A 12,527-nucleotide genomic window follows, 5' to 3' on the forward strand; every position below is an offset into this window, starting at 1 on the left:
TTTCAGTTTAGAATTACTGTATATACTCAACTATAAGTCGACCTTATGTATAAGTCGGGAGTGAGTTTTGGGGCCAAAATTAAGGATTTTGCTATGACCCGTGGATATGTTGAGGGTAAAACTTAGAGGCATATAGCAAAGGATGTAAAGGATGAAGCAAAACAAAACAATATCAAAGAACTTCCAAAATTTCAGCAGACATACCTCTTTGTGCTTACTCTTAAGGCTGGATGGATGAGAGATTAATGGAGGTCAGGGTTCCATGACAGATTTTACTCTTGCTTTTCACTAGGGGATGGTTCCTTCTTTTAATTAAGAGTTAAGATACAGTACATACATTGACCTGTGGATAAGTCGACTCAGGTTTTTTGGGTCAATTTTTTGACCTAAATTTCTAGACTTATACATGAGTATATACAATAGGTGTGATCCCAAGACCCAGAGATCAGTGACAGAACATGCACTTCTCAAGTTTATTGTTCGTGTGTGCCTCCAAGTCCTTCCCAACTTATGACAACCCTAACACAATCTATCACATGGGGGTTTGGGGGGGTGGGTTTTTTGTTTTTTTGTTTGTTTTTTGCAAGATTTATTCATAGCAGATTTGCCTTTGCTTTCCTCTGAGGTACAAAGAATGCAACTTGGCAGAGATCTCTCACTGGGTTTCCATTGCAATATCACTGCTCGGCCTCTCAAGTGCTTTCACCATTTCTCCAATTTGTGACTTTTTACCTGGATCTCTCTCTCTCTTAAAACATTTAGATGGCAACAACTCTCCAACTTCCTTAATTTCTTCATCAGATTCCAGATTTTCTTCTATCCATCAATCTGAGCCTTGAACAATCTACACAACAAATTCACTTTCATGACACAACTGTGCACTTGATGACATCTTTGTAATTTGACCACATAGAAGTTATTTGAGAAGTTTCATCAGGATTTGAATGGCTGTGCCGCCATTAGGGACAACCTCCATTGTCTCATGGTGGTGCTGCATGCGGCCGTGCCACCATTAGGGACAATGGAACTTAATGGCAGTGCGTCCTCATGGACACACCACCATGGGACAACAGGGGCTGTCTCTAATGGTGATGCAGCCATGTGCATGAGCCACCATTGGGGACAACATGGGCTTGCCATACGTGGATGCTTGGGTCCTCAGATGGCAAGTCCACAGATACCGAGGGCCAACTGTATAACAGGAGTTTCTCAAACTACAATACCCACATAGGGAGATTAAGAAACAAATTAACAAAGCAAGATTAATACACAGAAACTATCTACTACAAGACAGGCTACAACCAGCTCTGGAGAATAAGGCCTCACAAGCTCTGGGAGACAGGCAATTATTGCCCTACAGACAGTCTCTAAGATTTGGAGATAAACAACTACTTGCTTAGAACAATGGATGGTAATACAGGAACAGGATCCTGCCACATTCTGCTCATGCAAAAATTGAGAGCTTGATGTATACCCAGAGTGTCACATGTACTGTGACTCCATGGGACAGATTCTTATTTTTTGCTTAGATTTTATTCTGTTTATGAAAAAATTGAGAGCCCAAAGTACACATACAGTACCACTTGTACTGATGACATTGACAATACATAGCAAAATGAATAGCAATTTTTATAATAAAAATGCAGTAGTTAAGGTAAGTTGAAAAATAAATATATTGCTATAGGTACAGAGATATAAAATATATTTGCATATGTTCCTATCATTTTTATATTCACTGGTTATAAGCTTTTGAACTATTTCATTGCATTTTCCCCTGTGAGCATGTCTTTCTGTTGCCCAAATATGAAAAGGCAATTTGAACATTTATGCAAAAATCACAGATACAAAATAAAAGAGTAGATTCCATTTTTGAATTGAAGATTTCTATTTCATCTAAACTGGATAACCGAGGCTTTAAATTTTTAAAGCACCTGAACATTTTTTCTTCCTTTTGACGAGAAGAAACTGACTGGCTAAATCCTGTTTTATAACTCTAGAGATACTACTGAAAATAGGGCAGCAAGGTTCATGAAGAGGGTTTCCTTGTATTGTCTTTTCAGCAAATGGCTTGAAAGCTGGGAGTAAAAGGAAAAAAAGCATCCCAAATTCTTTTCATTCTCATGAATCCTGAAGTGCACAGCAATAAAAATGCAGAAGGTTTAGGGAGTGAATAAAAGATGTCTATCACATGTCTATTTTTATAAATATACAGTCATGTAGCTGTTGAATATAGCTGCAAATGCAATCATATGTATAATCAACATTCTGTGCATTTAAAGAAATACATAGTTTGCAGGGAAAATATGGAAAATCGGGAAATATTGGTATCTTGTCAATGTCTGACAGTGGTGGCAATGATAAAGGCAGTATCACCATTGACTATTACAGTCTTTTACATTATTAATATTTCAGTCTAATAATGCTTTGTAATTCCTTTTGCTGGCAAACAATTCAGATCTCTACCCACATTTCAAAATAGAGCATTACAATATTTTGATTGTTCATTTATTTATTTTTTCTATATTGTTGTTGTTAATTGCTGTCATGTTGACTTCAGCTTATGGCAGCCTTATGGCAGAAAGACCTCCAAGGCATCCTGTCATTAACAGCCCTGCTCAGATCCTGCAAACTCAGGGCTATGGCTTCCTTGATTTGAGTCTATCAACCTATAAAGTGGTGTTCTTCTTTTCCTACTGCCACTTTACCAACTGTAGTCTACATTAGTCAACATTAGTAGAGTCACACCTCTCTTAGACATGTGGGGATTTAGACAAAGGACAGTGAATCGCACATGACCGAGAGAGGCATAGCCTCTGCCTTACATTGAGATCTTGTCACAAGAATGAAATTTGTTGCCAGCAAAGATGATGATGATGATGATGATGATGATGATGATGATTCTTACTCACTTCTCCCCATGGATCAAGGCGAGGAACAACAACAATTAACAGGCACACGACATCAGTTAAAACACATCAATTAAAATACACATCAATTTAAAAAGACATGCATACAATTCAAAAGGACAAGATACACACCACATTTAAAATGCATCATTTAAAAATCACAATTTGAAAATTATCTGGGTAAACCTGCTGGAAGAGACTGGCCTTTAATGTTGTTTTGAGTTCAAACAGTATATTCAGCTGTTGAATCTCTTCCGGCAGGTGTAAGAGTGTAAGAGCAGCTGAATAAAAAGTCTTCTGGCTGACAGTTGCCAACCTAGTCCTGGTTGCCTGGAGGATATGTCTGCCAGAGGACCTAAGCGTACAGAGTGGGCAATCCTATATGTGACCTGGACCCAAACCATGTAGGGTTTAAAGGTAATAACCAACACTTTGTATTTTGCTCAGAAACTAATTGGCAGCCAGTGGAATGATTTTAGTACTGGTGTAATGTAATTACTACTGGATGTCCCAGTAATCAGTCAGGCTGCCATGTTTTGAACTAGCTGAAGTTTCCAAAATTGGTAGAGAGGTAGCCCAATGTACAGCACATTGCAGAAATCCAACCTTGAGGTTACCAGCATATCCAGTAACATCTTTAGGTCCTCTAGCTCTAAGTAGATCTTGGTAAGTAGGTCTAGGTAGGTAGATCTAGGCAGCTCTAGGTAGGAAAATGGTCCAAATTAGCAGATGCAATATGAGCAAGATGTAGGGGTGAAAAGTTTATTTCTGTGGCAGAAAGAGGCTGCATCCACCCTGCAGAAATAATTCAGGTTATCAGATGAACTTTAAAACCGTCTCAAGCCTCCCGAGCTGCAGCCAGAACATGAGATGAAGGCGGGGATTATCACATGCTAAATCAGAGGTCCATCAGCCTGGGTCCAAGCCGTGTCCCAGCTACACTGCACCCACACATTTTAGAAGTCAGAAGCTTTCCGGCTTCTAAAAAGTGCTGGCGGAGAACAGCTGGAACCCGGGCTAATGGTGGGCAGTGATTAGGCAGCGATTTAGCATGTGATAATCCCCACCTCCATCCCTCATCCTGGCTGCAGCCCGGGAGGCTTGATACAGTTTTAATGTTCATCTGATAAGTTCCTCAGTTTGGCACCATTTTAACTGCCATGACTCAATGCTATAGAATTCTGGGAACCAACGTAGATGCCGGCTTTAAAACTGAGTTGTTAGGAGAGATATCCAGTGCCTCCGTCTATACTGTTATTCTGGATCAATTAGAGTTGGTTAGTACCGAGGATGTGGACAAGCTTCTTGGTTGTGTGAAAAAGACGACTTGCTCTCTCGATCCTTGCCTGTCTTGGCTGGCCGTCCAGGGGGGTGACACCACCAAGTTATTATTGAAGAACATAATCAATGCATCTTTTAGGGAAGGCTACCTCCCACCCTGCCTTAAGGGGGCAGTGGTTAAACCACTTCTAAAGAAGCCTTCCCTTGACCCCCGGACAGAAACAACTATAGGCCTGTTTCATTGTTAACATTTTTAGACAAGGTAATTGAGAGGGCAGTCGCCATTCAACTCCAAGAAGTCTTGGAAGAAACGGATTTTTTAGATCCATTTCAAACCAAATTTAGGGTGGGCTACGGAGTTGAGATGGCCTTGGTTGCCTTAGTTGATGATCTCCGCCTGGGCATCGACAGGGGAAGTGTGACCCTGTTGGTGCTCTTGGACTTCTCAGCAGCCTTTGATACCATTGACCACGGTATCCTTCTGGAACGCCCGAGAGAGCTGAGAATCGGAGGCTCTGCTTTGCAGTGGTTCCAATCCTACCTCTCGGATAGATTCCAGATGGTGTCGCTTGGGTACAGTTATTCAACCAAGAGGGAGCTTAGGTCAGGTGCCCCTCAAGGTGTGATTTTGTCCCCAATGCTGTTCAACATTTACATTAAGCCGCTGGGTGAGATTATCCGGAGAAATGGGGCAGGGTGTTATCAGTACGCCTTGACACTCAAATATATTTGCCTATGTCTCAGATTGACACAGTGACTAAGGATGGCACCTCTTCTCTGAATGCCTGTCTTAATGCAGTAATGGACTGGATGAGGGAAAACAAACTCAAGTTGAATCCAGGTAAGATGGAGGTACTTGTAATAGGGACTCCCAATCCAGGAATGGAGTTATGCCACCCAGTTCTGGACGGGGTCACACTTCCCCTGAAGGACTCTGTTTGCAGTCTGGGGGTGCTCCTAGACTCGTCTCTCCATCTGACGGTTCAGGTGGATGCGACGGTCAGGAGCACTTGCTATCAGCTTCGGCTGATACGCCAGCTGCGCTCCATCCTGGAGCGGGAAGACCTTGAAATATTGGTACATGCGCTGGTAACCTCTCAGCTCGACTTTTGTAACACGCTCTACATGGGACTACCCTTGTGTCAAGTTCGGAAACTTCAATTGGTACAGAATATGGCAGCCAGTCTGGTTACTGGTACACCTAGATCTGCTCATATCACACCAATTTTAATATCTTTTCACTGGCTGCCTATTGCTTCCAGGCAAGATACAAAGTGTTGCTTTTAACCTTTAAAGTCCTACATGGCCTGGGTCCTAACTTCTTGCGGGACTGCCTTCTCCCATGTCATCCTCCCCGCGGTCTCTGCTCCGCTGGAAAGAATCTGCTTCAACCAAAGAGGACTAGACTCTCCCCATTGACCCAGCTTTCCTTTTCAGCAGCTTCTCCTAGACCCTGGAACGACCTGCTGGACGAGATCTGTCAGATTACCACTTTGGAGACCTTTAAGAAGGCTATTAAAACAGATCTCTTCCGGCAGGCCTTTCCAGACTAGAACATCCTTGCTGACCTGCCTCCCCTCTCCTTTTTCTCCCATTATCCCCCATCTTTATCTTTATTCTACCCAGACCCCGCTTGAAATTCTTATTTTATTTTAATCGTTATTGTATATTAATATTTTTAACTTCTTTTCTTGGTTTTATCTCCTTTTAGCATTTAATTATGTTTTTATGATTGAGGGGAGAGATGAGGATCTTGGAATTTTTAATAATTCTCTTTTTAATTCTCTTTTAACTGTATTTTGCTTTACTGTTGTAATCTGCTTGGATTCCTAGAAATTAAGCGGAATATAAATACAAATTATTATTATTATTATTATTATTATTATTATTATTAACCATTGCACCATCATTGCTCCTGGTTATTAACATTATTATTATTATTATTATTATTATTATTATTATTATTAAATAATCTTTTATCAAACATCTTATATTAACATCTTATATCAAAACACATCATCTTTACCTACCATACATCAGCACCTCTGGGCTGTTCCAGAGATAGGGGCATCACTTGGGGGTGCTGGCTATACCAAGTGACTCCATAAAGGGGGGTTGACACCATTGCTTCCCACACATCTACCTTTTTGGCAGAAATAGGTGGTGGTGTTCACCTGCATCCTTTTAAAATGCTGAAGAGATGAGTGGGGTGCAGCTCTGTGGGAGGAGAAAGGACAGATCCCAGTTTTTTGTTTTTAAATAAAATTTAAAATCTTTTAAAATTTTCTTTAAAAACATCACATGTTACCAAATTTTAATTTTAATTATATGAAACCATGTACATGTACAGTGGGCCCTTGTTACCTACTGAGGCTTAGTTCCAGGATCCCCCCACCCCTCCATGGATACCAAAATCTGTGGATGCTCAAGTCCCATTAAATACAATTGCATAGTAAAATGGTGTCTCTTATATAAAATGGCAAAATCAAGGTTGGCTATTTGGAGTTTATACTTTTTAAAAATATATTTTCAAGCCATGGATGCTCAAATCCGTCGATAAAGAATCTGTGGATACAGAGGGCCGACTGTAAATACATTTAGGTTGTGCATATCATATTGTATAGGTATATATAAAGGTATAATTTTAATTTTGCTAGTTGGTTATGTCACAACTATTATCATTGCATTGGGAATTATGGTTCATAAATAAGATTAGTACAATGCACATTACTAAAGATTCTTCATGTTGTGGTATGGAAGGAAGGGGGGCTTACACCATGAGTTGGTACACCAGGTGATGTCACTGCTCCGAGATGGCTGTGTTTGTTTTTATCTGTTTATCAAAACCTATAGTATGTGAAAGTCAGTCAACAGGAACTTTGGATGTTTACAAGGATCTGTCACTTAAATAAGGAATACTGTATCTTCATTAACACTTTAAAACCAAGCAGAAAGTTTCCCTCCTTATCTATATGCTAAACACACAAGTCTCCTGCTTCCAAATGATGGAGATTTCAGAGCTCATGAGTCAATCTGGAGAATAGAGAATTTATAAACTAAGAATGAGAGTTTTCATTTTTATCATTTTCATCACAATCCCTCCAACTGAACTATAGCAGAAACAACATCTATTCCAAATGTAGGCCTCTAACTCCAACTCCCTCAATTTTCTTCCTCCTCTATGGTATTTTAACTTCTTTGTTCTGATAAAAAGCCAGTGGAGCTTGAACGCTTTCATGATGTATTTTGTACATTTTGGCTGGTCAATAAAGATATAACTCCTTTGTGGATTTAGGATTTTGTTTTATTAAGCAATCAAATATACTGTAGTTAGTCCTAGGATTTATTCTCAAATATGTACATTTGACAACTGTTTTCAAAGATCAACTCAGCTAATTATAGAGGCAACAAATATGCGTATAGGCATGACCATCCCCTGAGCCAGGCCACGTCTCATGATCCTTATAGGGATAATTTATTTGACCCAGTAATAGCCCCAGCTCCCTCCAAACAGTGTCAATCCCAATCTAGCATTCCAGTAAAGGTACAATATTATTTATGTGCATAAATCAATATGGGGAAAGTCAAAACCGCTTGTACCAAGAATCATCATGATAATGGGTAAAATGCTTTTCCAGCTCTGCTAACCAGTGGTCACCATCTGTCCACAGTGACAGGGGGTAGAAACAAAAGCTTACAGAAGGGAGTGATGTGTGTCAAGGTCAGCAATGAACAATGCCCATGAAACTATCCTTCCCAGATCTGGCCCCTACAAATCCTTTGCCTGGGAGGCAACCAGCGTACCTAATTGGCCCCAGGGGTATTTCCAATGCATTGCCTGAATAACCAAATCACCCTTTCAGGCTATTGGTCACATTGCTCAAAAGAGGTTCCTGTGTTTCTAATCATGCTGGCAGGTTGAAATTGTCCAAATGGTAACATAAACATCTGTATTAGGCATCCAATTGATTCTTCAAATGGAAACTACATTGACATTAAATACACTAATAATAGTGTACATAGTGTTAGAGAGCCAGTGTGATATAGAAGTCTGTTGGACTAGGACTCTGGGAGACCAGGGTCTCCTGGCAAGTCACAATCCCAGCTTTAAAGGAAGGCAGTGGCAAATCTCCTGTGAATAAATCTTACAAATAAAACACTATGATAGGGTTATCATAGGTCAAAGTCAAAGGCACATAGCAACAATGTTACACTTTTTAATTTGGCATATTGTATTGCACAAACAAAGAGGAGAGCATTCTAGAGGCAAGATTTGCCTTCACTGTAATAAAATCCTCACTGTTCAGTTTCCAATCTTCTAGTCTGGGACCAATCCCTTTGAATTCATTGCAACTTACTGCTAGTATGTATAGGATTGTTTTGAGCATCTATAAGACTGGATGACAACCAAGGTTCTTCTGAGGTTCATAGAGTTCTTGATTTGAACTACTCAATTTTGGGACTGACTTCTAATTTCAATGCAACAGGTGGCAGAAATTTGTGTATAGACTAGCCATAAGTAAATGTTCTTACCACAGTGAATCTTGTAAAATACTCATTGAGTTAACCTTGATGGTAATTTGTATCATTTATGTTCTAACGTTAGCTAGGGCTGCATTCACACTGCAGAAATAATCACGTTTAACACCACTTTAACTGTCATGGCGCAATGCTATGGAACTCTGGGAATTGTAGTTTTGTGAAACATTTAGCCTTCTCTGTCAGAGAGCTCTGGCACCACACAAACTACAATTCCCAAAATTCCATAGAATGGAGCCATGGCAGTTAAAATGGTGTCAGACTGGATTATTTCTGTGGTGCAGATGTAGCCTAGGTATTGTTGTTAACTATTAACATTTTATTTTATTTTATTCAGTGTATAGTTTCTCTATTGCCCTTTCTCCCATTTGCATTTAAATAGCTTCAGTTTTCTTCCCCCACATCTATTGGTCTTTTCTCTTCTGCAATTTTTGTTGTCAGAATGTGAATACATCTCAGTGTGGGGTTGTTCATTTGATTTATATTTGATATAATATATTCAGTGTTACTTTGAATCACATTCCTTAGACAATCTCTTGTTCAGTATGTATGTGTGTCTGTGTGTGTAGTAGGCTCTTTAGGGATGGTTTGTAAAAACATTTCCCTTTGTTGTTGGTTTACTTGCCAGGATAATGAACAAAGACATGCCTGCTGAAAGTGTGAATCATTCTTAAAGATAGATTGCACTCATCTTTTTAATACCCACCACCTCCATAATACAGCTTTTCCTTTATGTACCAAAGCAGACATCAAGAGAGCACTCATGCCACTCTTCAGCTTTCATAGACAGTTAACAATCTCTCTGCTGAGTCTCTTGATATCCCAATGGTTCTATCACACTTATGTTTCCAGCACACAGAAGCTAGAGAAATGTCTACAGAAGCCTACTTTCAAGTTTTGGCTAACTCTTTAAATTCAAGTACATAGTTGAAAAGAAATACCTGAGATAAGTGACTTAATAAGTGACTTGTAGGTGCACGTGCATGTGCACGCACGCACACACACTGAATGACAAGGAATCATATCATACCCATATGGTTTCTGATAAAAGAAATGGTCACCCATCTACTACCCTTGACCTGCTTATTTCAGATACAAACACCCTTGGGAGGAGGACATCATTACTGTAGTATGATTATTTTGTCCAGCTGTTGCAAAAAGTAAACTGCTTGCCAAACCATTAAAACACAAGAGGCTGATTTGGCCATTTGTACATATTTGAATATACATCATATGCTACTGTTTATGTAGATGCTTCATTAATTTTTAAAGGTGAGTTCTCTGTTTTCCCCTTGGAGACTCCAATATCATCCAAGAGCCATCGCTATGTTCATATTAGAGTATAAAAGAGTTGCGTTTCTTATTTGGGCTATATTTCAGATTTTTCAAAATGAATGTTTATATTACAATCATAAAATATAACGTAAAAGATTTACAAGCAATATGAGAAAGCTAGTGTTACTAATCAAACTACAACATGGAGATTGTTAAATATTGTAATGTCATACTCACTGTGGGTATTATTACAAAGATGAGTTATTCAGCAGGAGACAGAAAATGCTATTATTTTCAAATTTGATTAAGCTGTGGTAAGATAATTAGGCAGGAATGTCAAATTGTTCATAACAGTATTATATGAGATAGATGTAAGTAATGTTGCAAACTCATCTTCCTTGATAAAAGTTAGGCAATGCAATGTTGTTATTCTCTCTGTGGGCAATGAAGAAATTCTTGATTAGGTTACGGTATCTCTTTTTGCTGCCCAAACAAGACAAGGGTCATTTGGCAGAAGGAGAACCTCCTCTACCCCAACTTCCTTTCTTGCCTTCACCCAGGACATTTCTCTCCTACTCTTCTCTAACCTGTAGCCTCTATCCTTACTTTTTCTATATTAATTTTTCTCTCATCTTTTAAACATTAAACATATCTTTCTGTTTCCTCCTTTTTTAAATTTTCCTCTTCTGCACCCATTTCTCCTTCCTACTCTTCCTGCCCAGGTTGCTCCCATGGCGGAAACAACAGGGACATCTAAAATCTCTACCAAAATGCCGAAGGTACTGATACAGCATGTGCACATTGTGAGGAGCAGCCACTAAGTTCCTGCTATCTCCACCAGGAGTCATTTGAATGCCCACAGCTTGAAACTTCCCCTTGATGCCACTTCAGAAGCTTCATTATTGGGACACTTTCTCCTTCTCTCAATGTTGAAGGTCAGGCTCTCCACCCATCCCCAAGGGATTTTCCTTCTTCGCCTCTGCACTTGTCCTCTCTGACAGCTCTGAAACACTTAGAAGCAATTTAATTTTAAGGGGTGGTACCATGAAGGAAGAAGACATGGATCAAATAATCATCTGACCTAGATAAAGGTCTGGAGGAAGGGACTGTGAGTGCTGGAGAGGACTGGATCTCTAATGTCTGCTGTTTTTCATGTCGGATGATTATTTGATCCACGTCTCCTTGCTAATAACCCAGCTTCAGCACAGTACAACCAGCTTTGCCAGTTTCACTTCCTACTGTACTTAAAGTGGTCCCACTTAAGTGTCTACCAGTCATGTGTGGCCATCCTTAACAAAGCAGTGGTCTTTAGCCAGTGGTCATTTCCTTCCTTCCTCTAGTAGCCATCTCCAGGCACCACAGCATGTACAACATATCACATTCTCTCTCTCTCTCTCTCTCTCTCTCTCTCTCAAATCTCTGGCTGCTGCCACTGCAGAATTATTGCAGTTCGACACCACTTTGCCATGGTTTCATCCTATGGAATCTTGGAATTTGTAGTTAGCTGTGAACCCAGAGCTCTCTGATAGAGCAGACAAAATACAGTATCTCATAAATTCCAGAATTACATAGCATTGAACCATGGTAGTTCACATTGTGTCAAACTGCGTTAATTCTGCAATGTAGGTGCAGTCTCTGTCCTTTCTAATGAACTGAGGGAAGAAGCTTCCTTCTAATCATGCTGACATTCTTCTCTGAAATTTCTAAGCCAGACTGTTATTTCTCAGTTCCACTCAACCCCCATAAACCACCTTCCAAGACTACCAATACTCTTGCTTCTACTTCAGACATCCAGCCCCTCTAAGTCTGGAATCAGGGGACCAGGATCTTGTTCTCTCTTTCTTCCCATCTGCTCCTGTTAATGAATGGTTAGACAGAGAATAGGAATAATAGAATCATAGAGTTCCACTCAACCCCTGGCATGCAGGAATACACTATTAAAGTACCTCCAACAAATGGCCATCCAGCCTTTGTTTAAAAACCTCCAAACAAGGAGACTCCACCACACACTGAGGGAATCTGTTCCACTGTCAAACAGCTCTTAGTGTCAGGAAGTTCTTCCTAATGTTAAGGTGGAACCTCTTTTCCTGCAGTTTGAATCCATTACTCTGGGTACTATTCCCTGGAGCTGCAGAAAGCAAACTTGATCCATCTTCAGTATGATACCCTTTCATTGGGAGGAATGATCTTCAGCCTAACAAGAGGAGGCTTTCATTTTTTATTATAAAGTTTTTAAACAAATTTATCTGTGACCCACCTTGGGTCCCTCTCTGGGAGAAAGGTGACAGAGAAATGAAATAAATAAATAAATAACACCTCACACCCTAGATTTTAATTTCTTTCATGGTCACTTGTCACCTGTTTATGTGAAACTAACTCCAACTGTAAGTTTCCACTCCCAAACATTGTGCAAATAGCAGCCAGCTATATGCACATCTGTGTGTCTGTGCTTGCCAAACTATGGTGGGTTACAGACCGCCATTTAGTACGTATTCTATACGTACTAGGGTTAGGAAGGGGCGGTGC

The sequence above is a fragment of the Sceloporus occidentalis genome, unplaced genomic scaffold, assembly GCF_023333645.1.
Source record: "Sceloporus occidentalis isolate IW3139 unplaced genomic scaffold, rSceOcc1.0.p SCAF_4, whole genome shotgun sequence".
Classification (NCBI taxonomy): Eukaryota; Metazoa; Chordata; class Lepidosauria; order Squamata; family Phrynosomatidae; genus Sceloporus; species Sceloporus occidentalis.